The sequence below is a fragment of the Gossypium arboreum genome, chromosome 9 (assembly GCF_025698485.1).
Source record: "Gossypium arboreum isolate Shixiya-1 chromosome 9, ASM2569848v2, whole genome shotgun sequence".
NCBI classification, from domain to species: Eukaryota; Viridiplantae; Streptophyta; class Magnoliopsida; order Malvales; family Malvaceae; genus Gossypium; species Gossypium arboreum.
In genome coordinates, this window is record NC_069078.1 from 12,773,631 (window position 1) to 12,789,579 (window position 15,949).

At 38.0% G+C, this 15,949-nt stretch overlaps 1 non-coding gene across 1 annotated transcript; it reads right to left on the bottom strand.

Moving 5' to 3' along the window:
- Positions 1 to 520: 520 nt before the first annotated feature.
- LOC128281304 (small nucleolar RNA R71) lies at positions 521 to 627 on the bottom strand. The gene has a single exon (XR_008271517.1). It is a non-coding gene; the product is annotated as a small nucleolar RNA R71 (small nucleolar RNA).
- Between the last annotated feature and the right edge of the window lie 15,322 nt (positions 628 to 15,949).

Genomic DNA, 15,949 nt, shown 5'->3' on the forward strand with positions numbered 1-15,949 from the left:
AGATCGATCGCACAGTTCGCAGAAACCAAAGAGAAATAAGGTGAAGCTTAAGATACACAGAGAACGAGTAAGAGGATGATATTCAAACCCCAACCGAGGAGATGGCTGAAAACCAAGAAAATCTGCTACCTTCTACAATTGCTGTTAATCAAAATCCTGCTCCGTGCACTATCATAAACCTAATTTAACAGGAACTGACTCAAGTATAGTTAGACCTGCTATTGTTGCAAACAATTTTGAATTGAAACCTAACACAATTCAAATGATACAACAGTTTGTTCAGTTTGATGGTTTGCAGGATGAAGATCCCGACGCTCACTTGGCAAATTTCTTAGAATTTTGCGATACATTTAAAATCAATGGTGTTTTTGATGATGCCATACGTCTTCGGTTATTTCCCTTTTCGTTAAGGAATAAGGCTAAGCAATGGTTGAACTCGTTACCATGAGGGTCAATTACTACTTGGGAACAAATGATCGAAAAGTTTCTGTTAAAATACTTTCTGCCGGCTAAAATGGCTAAATTATGTAATGATATCTTTTCTTTTGTGTAGATGGATTTAGAGACACTCTACGATGCATGGGAGAGATACAAGGACCTTTTGAGAAAGTGTCCTCACCACGGGTTACCACTCTGGCTACAGGTTCAAACTTTTTATAATGGCCTGAATCCTTCGATTCGGCAAATGATTGATGCAGCCGCTGGAGAAACTATCAATAATAAGACCCTTGAGGTAGCTTACGAATTTATTGAGGAGATGTCACTGAATAACTATCAGTGGCAAGTTATGAGAACAAAGCTGACGAAAGCAGCCGGTGTTTTCAAACTCGACACGGTTACTATGCTATCTAACCAAGTAGAACTTTTAAATAAAAAGATTAACGGTTTGTGTGGTTCTACTCAGGTACATCCAATGATGAGGTGTGATTTGAATAGAGGAGGAGCGTGCACAAAATATCAACCCTTCAACCCTAGCATTGAGGAGGAACAAGTCCAATATAGGGGCAACAGTAACTCTAGATCCCAAAATAACCCATATAGTAACACTTATAATGTAAGTTGGAGGAACCATCCCAATTTCTCGTGGGACGGTCAAGGAAATCAACCCTCCAGGTTTTCAACACCCTCCGGGTTTTCAACAACCTCCTTACCAGCAAGAGAAAAAGTCGAACCTTGAGGAGTTGCTTACAAAATTTATATCGGTGTCTGAAACTTATTTTTAGAATACCGAGATAGCACTTAAGAATCAACAAGCATCAATCCAAGGGCTCGAAACTCAGATTGGATAGCTTGACAAGTTGATTTCTGAACGACCACAAGGTAGCTTGCCAAGCAACACAGAATCTAACCCAAGGGAGCAACTCAACGCAATTACTAGTCAAGATGAGGAAGGGTTAGTCACACCTGAACCAGAACCAAGGCAAGAAACTGAGATAAGCAAAGGTAAAGGTAAGGTAGACCACAATTAGCAGAAACTGGTAAGTACAGAATACAAACCTCGTGTGCCATACCCTAAAGCGACAAGGAAAGACCGCTTAGATGAACAATTTGGTAAATTTCTTAAACTCTTAAAAAAATTACATATTAACTTACCATTTATTGAAGCTCTATCGCAGATGCCAAACACAATGAAATTTTTAAAGGAGCTTTTAGCAAATAAGCAGAAGTTGGACGAGGCTTCGCATGTGAAGCTAAATGCAGTTTTCTCAGCTATTCTATAGAATAAACTACCTAACAAATTGAAAGATCCAGGGAGTTTTACAATTCCTTGCTTAATTGGTAGTTTAGATGTTAATAATGCATTAGCTAATTTAGGGGCTAGGATTAACGTCATGCCTTACAAAATGTTTAAACAACTAGGTCTTGGGAAACCCAAACAGACTAGGATGAGCATTCAATTAGCAGATAAAACTAGAAGATTTCCTAGGGGTATTATTGAAGATTTGTTAGTTAAAATCGATAAATTTATATTTCCTATTGACTTCGTTGTTCTAGACATAGAGAAGGATAGCAACACACCTTTGATTTTAGGAAGGCCCTTTTTAGCAACTGCTAGAACGATTATTGATGTTGGCACAGGTGAGCTCACACTTCGTGTGGTAGACGAAACAATCACCCTTCAAGCTCGCAATTCTGGCAACACATTGAAAATTGAAGGTGATTGTCTAAACCAATCTACTAAAACTGGCAATCTGGTGCAACCTACTTTGCAGAAAATGAGTTTGAAGGAAGTACATGAGCCATTTTCAAGCAATAGTAGAGGACCTATTCATGAAGAACGAAGGCTACAAATTGAGGAGCTAGATGAAGGCGGACACATAAACTGAGAACATACGATAAACCAAAACTATGCCAGAATAATCTCAATACCTTTCCGAATCAACTTAAGGTTGGAGATAAAGTTTTATTAGATGCCGTAGATCCTCACATTGCCACTACCAAACCGAATGAAGAAATCCCTCTTACGGTACTTAGTATTTTCCCATTCGGTACAGTCGAGGTAAGTCATCCCAAGTTCGGCACTTTTAAGGTAAACAATACTCGCCTAAAACCTTACTTTGATGAAATTCACAACAGGAATGAGGAGTATAAACTCCTCAAACCACCATGACCATTCAATGGAGAGGTAAGTCGAGCTTAGACTATAAATAAGCACTTTTCGGGAGGTAACCCGAGCACTAACTATATTAATTTCTTTCAATTTTAGTGTTTAACACCTAACTTACTAACGAATCTCTTGAATACAGGTTTACCATACAGACACGGCCAAGCACACGGGCGTGCTTAGGATCGTGTGGAAACAGGGCCAAGATTTTTCCAGCACGAGCTACAATAAATCGCCACGGCCATGTTGCGGTGAACCTGCCAAAACAATATGGGCGTGCGACACGCCCGTGCCTTGAAACCATGGTTGAACCTGTCAAATTAACATGGGCGTGCGACATGCCTATGCCAAGCAACTGTGGGTGAACCTGCCAAAACAACACGAGCGTAGCCCTTCATACACGGACGTGGGAGAAGCAAACAAAGACAAACATGGCCGTGCGTACTAACACGCCCAAGGTACACGGGTATGGGGAAATTGTCAGACGCGCCTAAATTCAAAATTTGCGAATCAAATGAGCAAATATTGGGGAACACGGGCGTGTTCCCTGCCGTGTGGCCCAAAATCTATAAATACCCTTCACTATTTATCATTTTCTTCACCCAAAATCCCTAACCCTAGCCGCTGCAAGTCCACACAGCCTCCCTGCCATGCCTGTGCGCCGCCTCCAACTCTATTTTCAATGCCCATTGATAAACACCAAATTATACATAATTTTACCCTAAATACTTAGCATATTTATGGATGTTTACTACTAGATTTTTGGATTTTAGTGCTCTTAATCCAGTTATTTTATTTTTTGTACTCAGGAGAGCACCAAGAGTCAAAAGGAGCCAAAAACGAGCTAAAAAGGGACAAAACGGATCAAATCAAGAGGATTACACGACCTAATCCTTACCACACGGGCTGCTCACACGCCCGTGTCCTTCGAGGGTGTTGACCAAGGCTCTCACGATTCACACGGTCTGGCCATTGACCCACACGGCCGTGTGTAATTTAACGGATCAAACACGGCCTGGCAAACACGTCACATGACCGTGGCACACGAGCGTGTCCCTTTTTCAAAGAGTTGTATTTTACACAGAAAAAGGTACTTAGGGAGGAAGAAAGCCAATCCAAAGCCTATATAAACACCTTAAGTATGACCTAGAAGGGGGGCCACTTCCAGAACTTTTTCAGAATACAGAACCACACACTAGGAATTAGTTGAAGGAAGCCAGACGATCCATCCCAAAAGCCTGAGCTACTCCAAGACTGAAGATCTCTCTCAGAATTCCTTCAAGGGTTTTAGAGTCTTCTTTATTTATTTTCATACTTTTGAGATGTACTCTTATCTTATTATGAACTAAACCCCTTAGATACCTAAGGGGGTTGAAGCCTATAATGGATCTTGTTATTATTATCTGAACTATATGATAAATACTTGATTTGTTCTTAATTATGTGTTCTTAGTGCTTGAGTTAATATTCCGGGTATTAATTCATGATTTGATGTGCTTATGTAGAGGAGCAAAAGTCCCTGTCTAATAGTAGATTTGGCATAATTAAGCGGAGTTGATCGAACGCCTAGAAATAGGGTTACGAGATTTTTTCGGATTAGGGTGAAACCTAATATAGGAGTCCGTAGAGTGATTTACTGCTTCCCTAGGGGTTTTAATTAAGAAAGAAATTTCGATTAATTCAACTGAGGGTTAGACGTTATTAGTCTCGAAAGGGATAATAACATAGGTTAGGGAGTCTCACGGATCAAGTCAAGTGAATAAATCATCTGGTTCAGAGTCAGAAAATAAGTGAAGTCTAGGTGGATTCCTCCTTGGGTGTCGTCTTTATCAAATTAATTTTTTTCAAGCCTTTTTCCAACTTTTCTCTTTACTTTAGCTTAATTAGTTAATTAGTTTAGTTAATTAGTTTAATAAACAACCCTTCTTTATTTCTAGGTTAGATAATAAAAAGATAGTTATTACTCGTACTTTTGGTTCCCTTGGGTACGATATTTCGGTCTTGCCATTACTATACTATTGTTCGATAGGTGCGCTTGCCATTTCGTCATGATAATAGTTAGTCTAGGTTTGATCTCCATTATAAATATTTATTACTTGTTACGAATCACGCGATCACCCATTCTCATCTTTCTAGCGTTTGTTTACTCTTTCCTATTTTATTTTATAGATTTCTAATGCTATTTATCATAGTAATCTACACTTTTCATGTTATTTTCATCTTTCTATCACTCAAACTTCGTATCTAGAGTAGTTATCATCCTTTTCATGTTGAAGTTCTTACTCATTGCATGATCTATCTGCTCCATTTGACTAGTTTAAAGTGAATATTTATGGTTAGGATAATAGAGATACTCATAACTTTTGGGTTGACATTTTCCATCAAATATACTACATGGAATTATTTGCCATTTTTTATAAACTCATACTATTATCATGCTAATGATACACCGTAAAATTAATTGTTTTTTATTAAGTTTGCTAGTAGTTGTGACTGAAATTATTAGTTTTAATTCATGACTTTTGTCTTTTTAAATTTGTTTTCGTCTTACCTTGAACATTCATCACGACGAAATAATGGTTTTGCTTGTAGGTTTACCATGTCGTCTTCACGAGGAAAGAAGACTGCTGTCCCTGTTTCAAAAAAATGGAAGGGGGCGTCATCCTCGGGACCTACTGCAGAAATTCGCCACCCCTTCCTCAAATTTCCACCAGGCAATCAAGAGGAACTAATCCAAATCCTACGGGCTCGACCTCTCAGTGTGGGCCACTTCATTGACTGGACAATACTAGAACAAGTCCAGTTGGCTAACGATGTACGAGCACTCCTAACAACTAATCCATAGGACCTCTTCTTTGCAATCATCGAGTCGACGTACCTTGAGCTCACACTTGAACTTTGCTCGACATTCCATGTTCAGGACGTCATGACCAACTTTGATGATCCTGGAACAGTCCAGTTCGATCTTGGTAGTTTAGTTCGCCAATTGAGTGTGCCCGAGTTTGATATAGATTTGGGCCTGTACATAGAGGAGTTCATCGATGAGAACGACCTTGACACTCTCCGTCGCCACATCCACTACTCTCCCTCGAAATGCTGGTACGCTTTGGTCCCCGATTCAGCCACCTACGACCCGAGTCGCTCTAAGGCATTAGCTCTCTCTCCCTCCTTGAGGTACCTATACGCCATCTTGGCACACACTTTGACAGGACGTCGAGAGAGCACCGACGTTGTCAACACTCACGACACCTACTTTCTATGGAGCATGGCGAACGGGCATGTACTCGACCTCGCCTATTTTATTGCCCTCGCCATTCGCCACTAAACGGAGCGACATCGGAGGGGGGTCATCTCCATTGGCCCCTACGTGACTCGATTGGCACGGCACTTCGGGCTCCTCAACACAGCAGCCCAATCATCCTCCCTCACTCTCATGGGCTATATGTCCCCACAGGGCATCTCGAGCATGCTAAGTATGAGGATGATCGAGAAATGACGTGGCACCTTCCCTCCTTAGTATCGTCTCGCCCAATCCGTCGAGGAGGAGGCTCCCGAGGACATTATTGATGATTCCCCTCCACGTCACGAGGACCCACCGTCTCAGCCACCACCACCCTCTCGTCCAGTTCATGTGGCGGCTTCATACGCTGACATCTCTGAGCGCCTAACTCGATTCGAGCAGCAATGTTTTCAGCACTTCGATCACATTGATGCTACACTACACCAGATTTGTCAGCACTTCCACATCTCATCTCCACCCCCACCTCACGAACCATCTAGCGATGAAGATGTTTAAAAACTTTTGTTTATTATTTTATGTTTTTACTTTTATTCTGCTTTAGGACTACTTTTTATTTTTCTTTAAGCTTATTTTTATTAGGTTTTATAATTTTTATTTAAAAATTTTGAATTTCAACTATTTCCTATCGAGTAATTATTCTTCCTTATATATTTTCTAAAAGAGTTCCTGACTCTATCATAGTTATAAAGAGCTCCAAAACTGTAACACCCCAAACCCAGCCCAGATGTTATGGCTGAATCTGACCTGCCACATTGGAGTTGAAAATCTGAGTTTCGTTTTAGTGTTTTAAAACCATATATATTTTGTTGAGTTAACCAAGTGTATGGAAGCTGGGCACCAGGTAGGTATCCGAGACAGAGGAGGTGAGCCATAAAGGCTGCTTAAGTACCAAGCTCTTTAATTGGATCCAATCCTAGACATGCCCACAACCATAGCCACACTTGGTTATATCGAGTTTAAATTTGTTTAAGTGGACGTCTTTGATAAATCGATTAATCGTGGCGTTGAGATATTTTGAAAACAAGTATCATTTTGAAAACACGTCCTATGTCTAGCCCATTTGGATAATTATTAGCCAATCCTTAAAGTTATTAAAATTAAAATAATTTCGAAAAGAAATAAAAGGAAAGTTAAAATTGGCCTTATTACAACCCCAAAATAAAGAATAATTAAAGTAAATTAAATGAAAACCAACATTTATTTAAAAGCCCAAAGATGATCACCGTGGCCACTCTGAATCCTCTCCGGCCCAAGTCCCCACATCAAGGCTCACGTGCAAGGTTAAGGAAGGGGGTGAGTTTGGAAAATCAGTGTGCAACAAGCCCCTTTCAGAGCCCAAAACAATAACGGCCTATTGGGTCTAAGCCCAAATCCAATCTCAATCATGCACTGGGCCGTAGCCCTTTTCATATTTCATATTTCATATCTTGGGTCAAGCTTTTTCATGTTTCATATTTCGGGCGAAGCCTTTTTATCAGAGCGGTATGGCCCTTAGGCCCATTTCAATGTCACATATAATTTCAATGAAGAATGCAACCCATTTGGGGAGACTACTCAACCCACCATCCGCTACTCTCCACCCGTACCAACCAACACACCATGTGGGATTAACTCGACCCACCCCGCCAAACTCTCCTTTGGCAAAGATAGTGCTTTATCATATAACCGAGGCCTAGCCTCTTTTAATAACTGGGGCCAAAGCCCTTTCAATAACTGGGGCATAAGCCCTTTTATAACTGGGGCATAAGCCCTTTCGATAACTAGGGCATAAGCCCTTTTTCACTTCCTCCATCCATATAAAAACCCAACCCAATGCATTTATGATTACCTCATGTGCATATCATACATATCATGTGCATATCATACATTTCATGTGCATATCATACATACCATATTTATCAAAATCCCATGTATTAAAATCATACATAAACCCTAGGGGTATAATGGTCATTTTTACCTAGGGGCAAAACGGTCATTTTCATGGTATAAGGGTAATCATGTAATTTTACCACAAATTAGGGTTTCCATGTTCATTAACGATTACTAACAATTCATGGGTGCAAACAGTGATTCTGGCCCATTTTTAGCGAAATCGAGTTATTGGGCCTAAAACCCCTAATGGGCCCTACTTAGCCAATTTCGTCATCTAAGCCCATTTAGCCTATATTCCATAACGGTTTTAATAGTCTTATCATGCAATTTAACAGATTTCCGTTTTCTACCAATTTTACCCAAATGGGCCCGAAAGCCCAATGGGCCCCACTTCGGCCCCTCGAGGCCCAACTTACCAAGAACGCCAAAAATCACATTCTTACCGTTTCCATCGTTCTCGATCATCGTCTCATCGATTCTAACCAACTAGTGAGCGTTCGCTTGCTCACAAGTCCTCGAAATGCCAGGATTTCGGCATTTCGGCTTTTCGGCATTTTATCGCTTTAAGCTATGAAAGGGTTCGTTACACACCTGATTTGCGATTTTCCTTGACGAGATCTCCTATGCGATTTCTCCTATAATCAATTGTTAACTAGATTAGCTCGCAATAATTGAACCAAAATAAGAACTTTCCAATATTAACACTTACACATTCAGCCACCATCCATAATGGCCTTAGGCACCTTACCTTTGTCGCGATTGATGACTAGGCCTAGCTACTCCGGCGATCCAAGCTACTCCAAAACGACACTACACCTTGCTGCTCCTTCAATAAATAAACTAAAAATATTAAAAGAAGACCCCATAAAGTCTATGCCCATATTCGCCATCTCCTAAATTAGAGAGGTTTCGGTTTTCTTAAACTCCCTAATATTGAATTGATTAAAGCTACGAGCACTTACCAAGGTTCACTTACCCAAACGGTTTCAATCCGTGTTAACTCCGATTCAACGCAATGCAACTCTAAAACACTAGCGTAACCTGTACCACAATGATCCTACGAATCGCCACCAAGTTACCCAAGGGTGCTGTGCTTTTGGCTTTTGGGTCACTGAAGAAAAAGTGGTTATGGACCAAAAAGGGTGTTGACACAAGAGTTGAAAGGCTTTTTAAAATAACAAGAATCGGCTAAAAAGAAAAAGAACAAGTGTATACCTTTATAAAGCAATCGACTTCCTTTGACTCCTTCGGGATTTGGCTTGTTGATATTCGGTTAGCAATGAAAAGAATGATAGGTTCGGCTTTTACTATAAACGAAAGAGAGGAAGAATAAGATGTAGAGAGTTTGTGGAAGAAATAACGAAAGAGAAAAGAGAGGGATTAGCTTAAGAACAATCGGCAAGAGGAGAAAGAAAAGAGAAGAAGGCTACATACCAAAGAAGAAATCGGCACCCTAAGACCCTAATGCCGAAATTAACTAACCTAATACCCTTCTGCCGAAAATCCCCTCTCAAATCTCCCTTCCAAACGGCTAAGCTCTATCCTTCTCTCAAATCCCTAAAATCTCTCCCTTATCCCTCCTTAATTTATGCCTTTGACTTGATCCAACTCTCCTCTTACGTAATCCACTTAGGTTCCAACACTTACCCTTCCTGCACATAAAAATAAATCCTCTTATTTGCCAACACAGGGAATCGAACCCAGGACTTCCCTAATGCTCCACACGCCACCTTTTTAGGAGCTTAGTGGCGTCACCCTTGCCACTTTACCAAAGCTCTTTGTGTGATACATTTTACCCACAACTTAATATAAGGGCACCTAGCCAGAACCCCTAACTCCTAAGTCCAAAATTTAAAAATTCTACCGGGTTTTGGCCAACTCATGGGCCTTCCATAAGCCCATTAACATACCCAAATTATGAATTCTATAATCACATACCAAATTTTAGAAATTTACTTAAAATATCAAGAATCGCGAAAAACCCGAAAATCAGGATGTTACAAAAACTCACTATTACTTAGGGACTCGAAACTCCACTTGGGAAGTGTAATACCCCCTACGCGTATTCATTGCCGGAATAGGGTATGAGGTATTACTGGAGTTTACAATTTTTTTTATATTCAATATAGCCCCTTTATAAATATCTAACCTTCACTACAATATTAAATCAAGACCAATCCACATCAACCAAACCAATTCAACATATTTTCAAGATAAATTCATGCATATTTATAAGATAACGTCATCACATACCCAAAACTAGGTTTGTTAACCATACTAATGACTAACTTTACATTCATTTCACGTTAACATTTACTTTATTAGCTTATACATGCCATTGATTTCCAAAATAAAGTTTCTTTATATACCGAAATCCTGAGGTTGATAGTGTGATGTGTCTCCAACCAAATCCGACCTCCAAGCTCTTAACACTACAAAACAGGGGAAAATGAACAGGGTAAGCACTTTGTGCTTAGTAAGCTCAAGTAACAAGAATTATACTTACCTAATATTTTCAATACAATACAATAAACATTCCTATATCCATTCAATGCATTATTACCTTAACATGCACAAACTCAACATTCAAGTTAGTACAATAATTTTCATGTACCAATAATATATATCATGATTGATGAGCTCATTAATACCATGATTTCCATTCCCTTGTTATTTTTTTTCCATATTTATCCCGTTGAATTTCTCGGAATTTCGATGGATTTTTTATAGGAAAACTTTTAGTGTAAAATTTTTGGGTCCGTCAATTCGTATACATGTGCACACATTTCCATTTTAAAGAGCACACTCCCGCGAACCTCATCCTTACAGTTGGATTACCAGTCCAGGCTAAATCCCTTGTAAATATAAACTCTTAGAGTATTGTCGGGATTACCAGTCCAGGCTAAATCCCCTGCAATGACAATTACTCTAATGAGCTTGGATCTGAATTACCAGTCCAGGCTAAATTCAAACCCTAATTTGGATTACCCATTTGGGCTAAATCCATTTTCCACATATTCTTCGAGAGGACTATATCAGGATAGGATCACCCGTCCGGGCTAGATCCTTTTTACCGTCAATTCCTTTTCAGAGATCCATCGAAATTTCCTTTCATTCAACCCAGATTTCTTTCCCCTTTTTATCAAATATATCAATGTTTCATAAAGTTTCATACAATGAACTTTCAAATCATATTCACATCAATAACATACATTTCAAGCATTTAAGAATATAATTCGAGTTACATGAACTTACCTTGATACTTGTTCGTGTACAAAAATCTACTAATCCTGAAATTTTTCCTTTCCTCGATCTAGCTTCGTATTTGACTCTTCTGGATCTAAATAAATAAATTTAATTATCAATTTAATACATTTCATGTTCATATGCAACAATTTCTATAATTTCATTATTATTATTTATAGTTTATTCAAAGCTATCTATTTGAGTCATAGTCACTAAATTATTTATAACTCGAGCTACGGGACTCCAAATTAAGATATGTTAATTTTAAGCTAGACACATATATCTTCTTACCATAAAATTTTCAGAATTTTTGGTTTATCCAATAAGTACAGTTTATTCGTTAAAGTCACCCCTATTCTGCTGTTTGATAGTTCTGACCCTTCTTCACTAAAAATTAATTATCTCTTCATACAGAATTCGGATGATGTTCTTGTTTATTTCTCTTGAAAATAGACTCATTTAGGATTCTAGGAATATAAATTTAAGCCCCTAATTATTTTTATTCAATTTTTTATGATTTTTCAAAGTCATAACAGGGGAACTCAAATTCATTCTGACCTTGTCTCACAAAATTCATTATATCTTATAATTTACAGACCCATTGCTTGCACATTTCTTCTATGAGAAACTAGAGTCAGTAAGCTTTAATTTCATATTTTTTTCATCTTCTAATTAGATTCCTACAATTTATGGTGATTTTTCAAAGTTAGTCTACTGCTGCTGTCCAATATTGTTTTAGTGCAAGCTATTTATTACCATTTTTCCCCTAAGCTTTTAATAAATAACAATTTCGTCCCTACTCAATTAGCCTCTCAATTGAGCTGATTTTTCTCAATTAACACTTTATTCTATCACCTTAAACTATTTTACAACCTTTAGGAATCAAAATTTCAGCAATAGACTTTAATTCCAAATATTTTCACAATTAGGTCCTAAAAATCAATTTCTATTGAAATTACCTAATAAAATCATCTCATAAACAAATTAAAGCTTTAATTTCATTCCATTTCATCATAAACTTACAGCACTCAACTATGGTGACTTTCAATTTCATCCATGAAATCAAAAACTAATGAATTTAATAGTAGGACCTAGTTGTAAAAGTCTTCGAAATACAAAAATTACAAGAAAAAGGCAAGGATTAACTCACTTGGTGCAAAAATTATGGAATACCAGCTTAGAGAACCCTCCTATGGCATTTTTAGCCGCTGGAATTGAAGAGAAAGGAAGAGAAATCTAGATATTTCCTATTCAGTCCTAGTTTTATTTAGTTAATTTTGTAATATTCCAATTTTGCTCTTAATTTGTCAATTTTCCTGCTGATTTCATGCCCTTGCCATCCAGCCCAAATAAATTTTGGGTCTAATTGCCTTTTAAATCCTCTCTTATTAGACACTTAAGCTATTTAATCATCCCATCCACTTTTACACCTTTTACAATTTAGTCCTTTTCATTTAATTAACTATCCAAACATTAAAATTTCCTATCAAAATTTTAATACCACATTACTAACATTTCATAAATATTTATAAAATTATTTTCGACTCAGTTTTACGAGATAGAGGTCCCGATACCTTATTTTACTCAATTTCTTCAATAATTTCTTTTTCTAACTAACCACTAAATCAGTAAAATTTTTCTATCAATATTTTCATCGATTTTCCTATCATATCAATTTTCATGCAAAAATATTGAAATAAATTTCTCTTTAAATCGAATTTGTGGTTACGAAACCACTATTCCGATAACCTTGAATTTAGGCCATTACAACTCTTCCCCCCTTTTAGGATTTTCGTCCTCGAAAATCTTACCAGTAAAGAGGTTTGGGTATTGTTTCCTCATTGCCTCCTCTGGTTCCCATGTCGCTTCCTCAATCTCGTGCTTTTGCCACAATACTTTCACCAAATTTTTCTTTTTATTTCTAAGCTCTTTTGTCTCCCGTGCCAATATCTTGACCGGTTCTTCACTGTAAGTCATATCCGGTTGAATCTCCACTTCTGTCTGAGAAATAACATGTGAAGGATCTGATCGATATCGTCGTAACATAGATACATGAAAAACATTATGGATTCTATCAAGTTCCGGTTGTAATGCCAATCGATAAGCGACCGGTCCAATTTTTTCTATGATTTCATATGGCCCGATAAATCTTGGACTCAGTTTACCCTTTCGACCGAATCGAAGAACTTTCTTCCAAGGAGACACTTTCTGGAATACCTTGTCACTGACTTGAAATTCAATCTCTTTTCCTTTAAGGTCGGCATATGATTTTTGATGATCGGAAGCTACTTTTAGACTATCCCAAATAACCTTTACTTTTTCTTCTGTTTCCCAGATCAAATCAACCCTGTGTATCTTCCTTTCACTGAGTTCTGTCCAATATAACGGTGTTCTATATTTTCTACCATACAAAGCTTCATACGGAGTCATTTTAATACTGGACTGATAACTATTATTGTAAGCAAATTCAATCAAAGGTAGATACCTCTCCCAATTACCTTCAAACTCTAGTATACAACATCGAAGCATATCTTCCAATACTTGAATTACACGCCCAGATTGACCATCTATCTGAAGATGAAATGCAGTGCTGAAATACAACTGAGTACCTAAGGCTTCTTGCAATTTGTCCCAGAAACAAGACGTAAATCGAGGATCTCTATCTGATATAATAGAGACAGGCACTCTATGTAGCCTGACAATCTCAGATATGTATAGTTCAGCTAATTTATCTAAAGAATAATCCATACGTACTGGAATAATGTGCGCTGACTTTGTCAATCGGTCAACAATCACCCAAATAGCATCTTTTTTCCTCGGAGACAAAGGTAACCCCGATACAAAATCCATAGTGATTCTTTCCCATTTCCATTCTGGTATAGTAATTGGCTGAAGTAACCCCCAAGATACTTGATGTTCAGCTTTAACTTGCTGACATATTAAACACCTTGATACAAACTCAGAGATATCATGTTTCATTCCCAACCACCAGTACATTTTTTTTAGATCATTATACATTTTATTACTCCCTGGATGTACAGACATAGTACCACTGTGACCCTCGCGTAGAATCTTCTGTATGAGTTCTGAATTCTGAGGTACACATACCCTACCTCTAAATAATAAACAACCATCGAACCAATCAAATTCGAATCATTACGACTCACCTTGTGCTGTTTAACCTGCAACTTCTTATCATTCTTCTGAGCTTCACATATTTGCTGTAAAAATGTCGGTTTAGCTCTCAATTCAGCTATGATTGAACCATCATCAGTCAGTGACAACCGGGTATTCATAGCTCGTAAAACAAACAGAGATTTTTGGCTCAAAGCATCAGCTACAACATTAGCTTTACCCAAATGGTAATCAATAATCAAATCATAGTCCTTTATCAATTCAAGCCACCTGCGCTATCTCAAATTCAAATCTTTCTGTGTCATCAAATATTTCAAGCTTTTATGATCAGTATAAATATGACATTTCTCACCGTACAAGTAATGCAGCCATATCTTCAGTGCAAATATATTAGTAGCTAATTCAAGATCATGTACTGAGTAATTTCTTTCATGTGGTTTAAGTTGTCTTGAAGCATAGGCTATTACTTTACCTTTTTGCATCAAGACACAACCTAAACCATTTAATAAGGCATCACTATAAATAATAAATTCCTTACCCCGTTCAGGCTGCACTAATACAGGTGCTTTCGTTAGTATATCTTTCAATCGGTTGAAACTCCGTTGACATTCATTAGTCCATTCGAACTTTACATCCTTCTGCAATAATCGAGTCATTGGAGAAGATATCATAGAGAATCCCTATACAAATCTCTAATAATAACCAGCTAAACCCAAGAAACTTCTAACTTTAGATACATTCTTTGGTGGATTCCAATTGACAATACCTGAGATTTTGCTTGGATCTACCCTGATGCCTTCGGCAAATACAATGTGTCCAAGAAAACCCACTTCTCGAAGCCAAAATTCACATTTACTAAATTTAGCGTATAACTACTTCTCTCGCAGAATATGTAATACAATTCTCAAATGTTCTGCATGTTCTTCTTCATCCCGAGAATAAACCAAAATATCATCAATGAATACTACTACAAATCTGTTTAAGTACGGTTTGAATATCCGGTTCATCAAATCCATGAATACTGCAGGTGCATTAGTTAGCCCAAACGACATAACCAGAAACTCATAATGTCCGCACACGGTTCAAGGCTATTTTTGGCACATCGACTCCTTTACCCGAATCGATAATAACTCGATCAAGATCAATCTTTGAAAACATAGTAGCACCTTTCAACTGATCAAATAAATCATCAATCCGGGGTAACGGGTACTTATTCTTTATGGTTACTTTATTAAGCTGCCGGTAGTCGATACACAGTCTTAAAGACCCGTCCTTTTTTTTTCAAACAGAACTGGAGCACCCCAAGGTGAATGACTCAGTCGGACAAAACCCCTGTCAACAAGCTCTTGCAACTGTGTCTTTAACTCCTTTAATTCAGTAGGAGCCATCCGGTACGGAGCTATAGAAATCGGAGTAGTTCCTGGAATCAAATCTATGGACAATTCCACTTCTCTTTCTGGTGGCAACCTTGGTAATTCCTCTGGAAACACATCGGAAAATTCACATACTATTGGCACTACCTGTATCCTTGACTCAGATACCTTGATGTCGAGTACATAAGCCAAGTAAGCATCATACCCTTTTTTGACATACCTGCAGGTCGCCATTATCGAAATCACATCGATAACCCTCCATCGATTAGATTTAACCCGAGCAACTCACCATTCGATATTTTAGCACAATATATTTTTGTCTACAATTTACTACTGCATCATGCTGGGTTAACCAATCCATGCCCAATATCACGTCAAATTCATCAAATGGCAGTAACATCAAATCAGCCGAGAAATA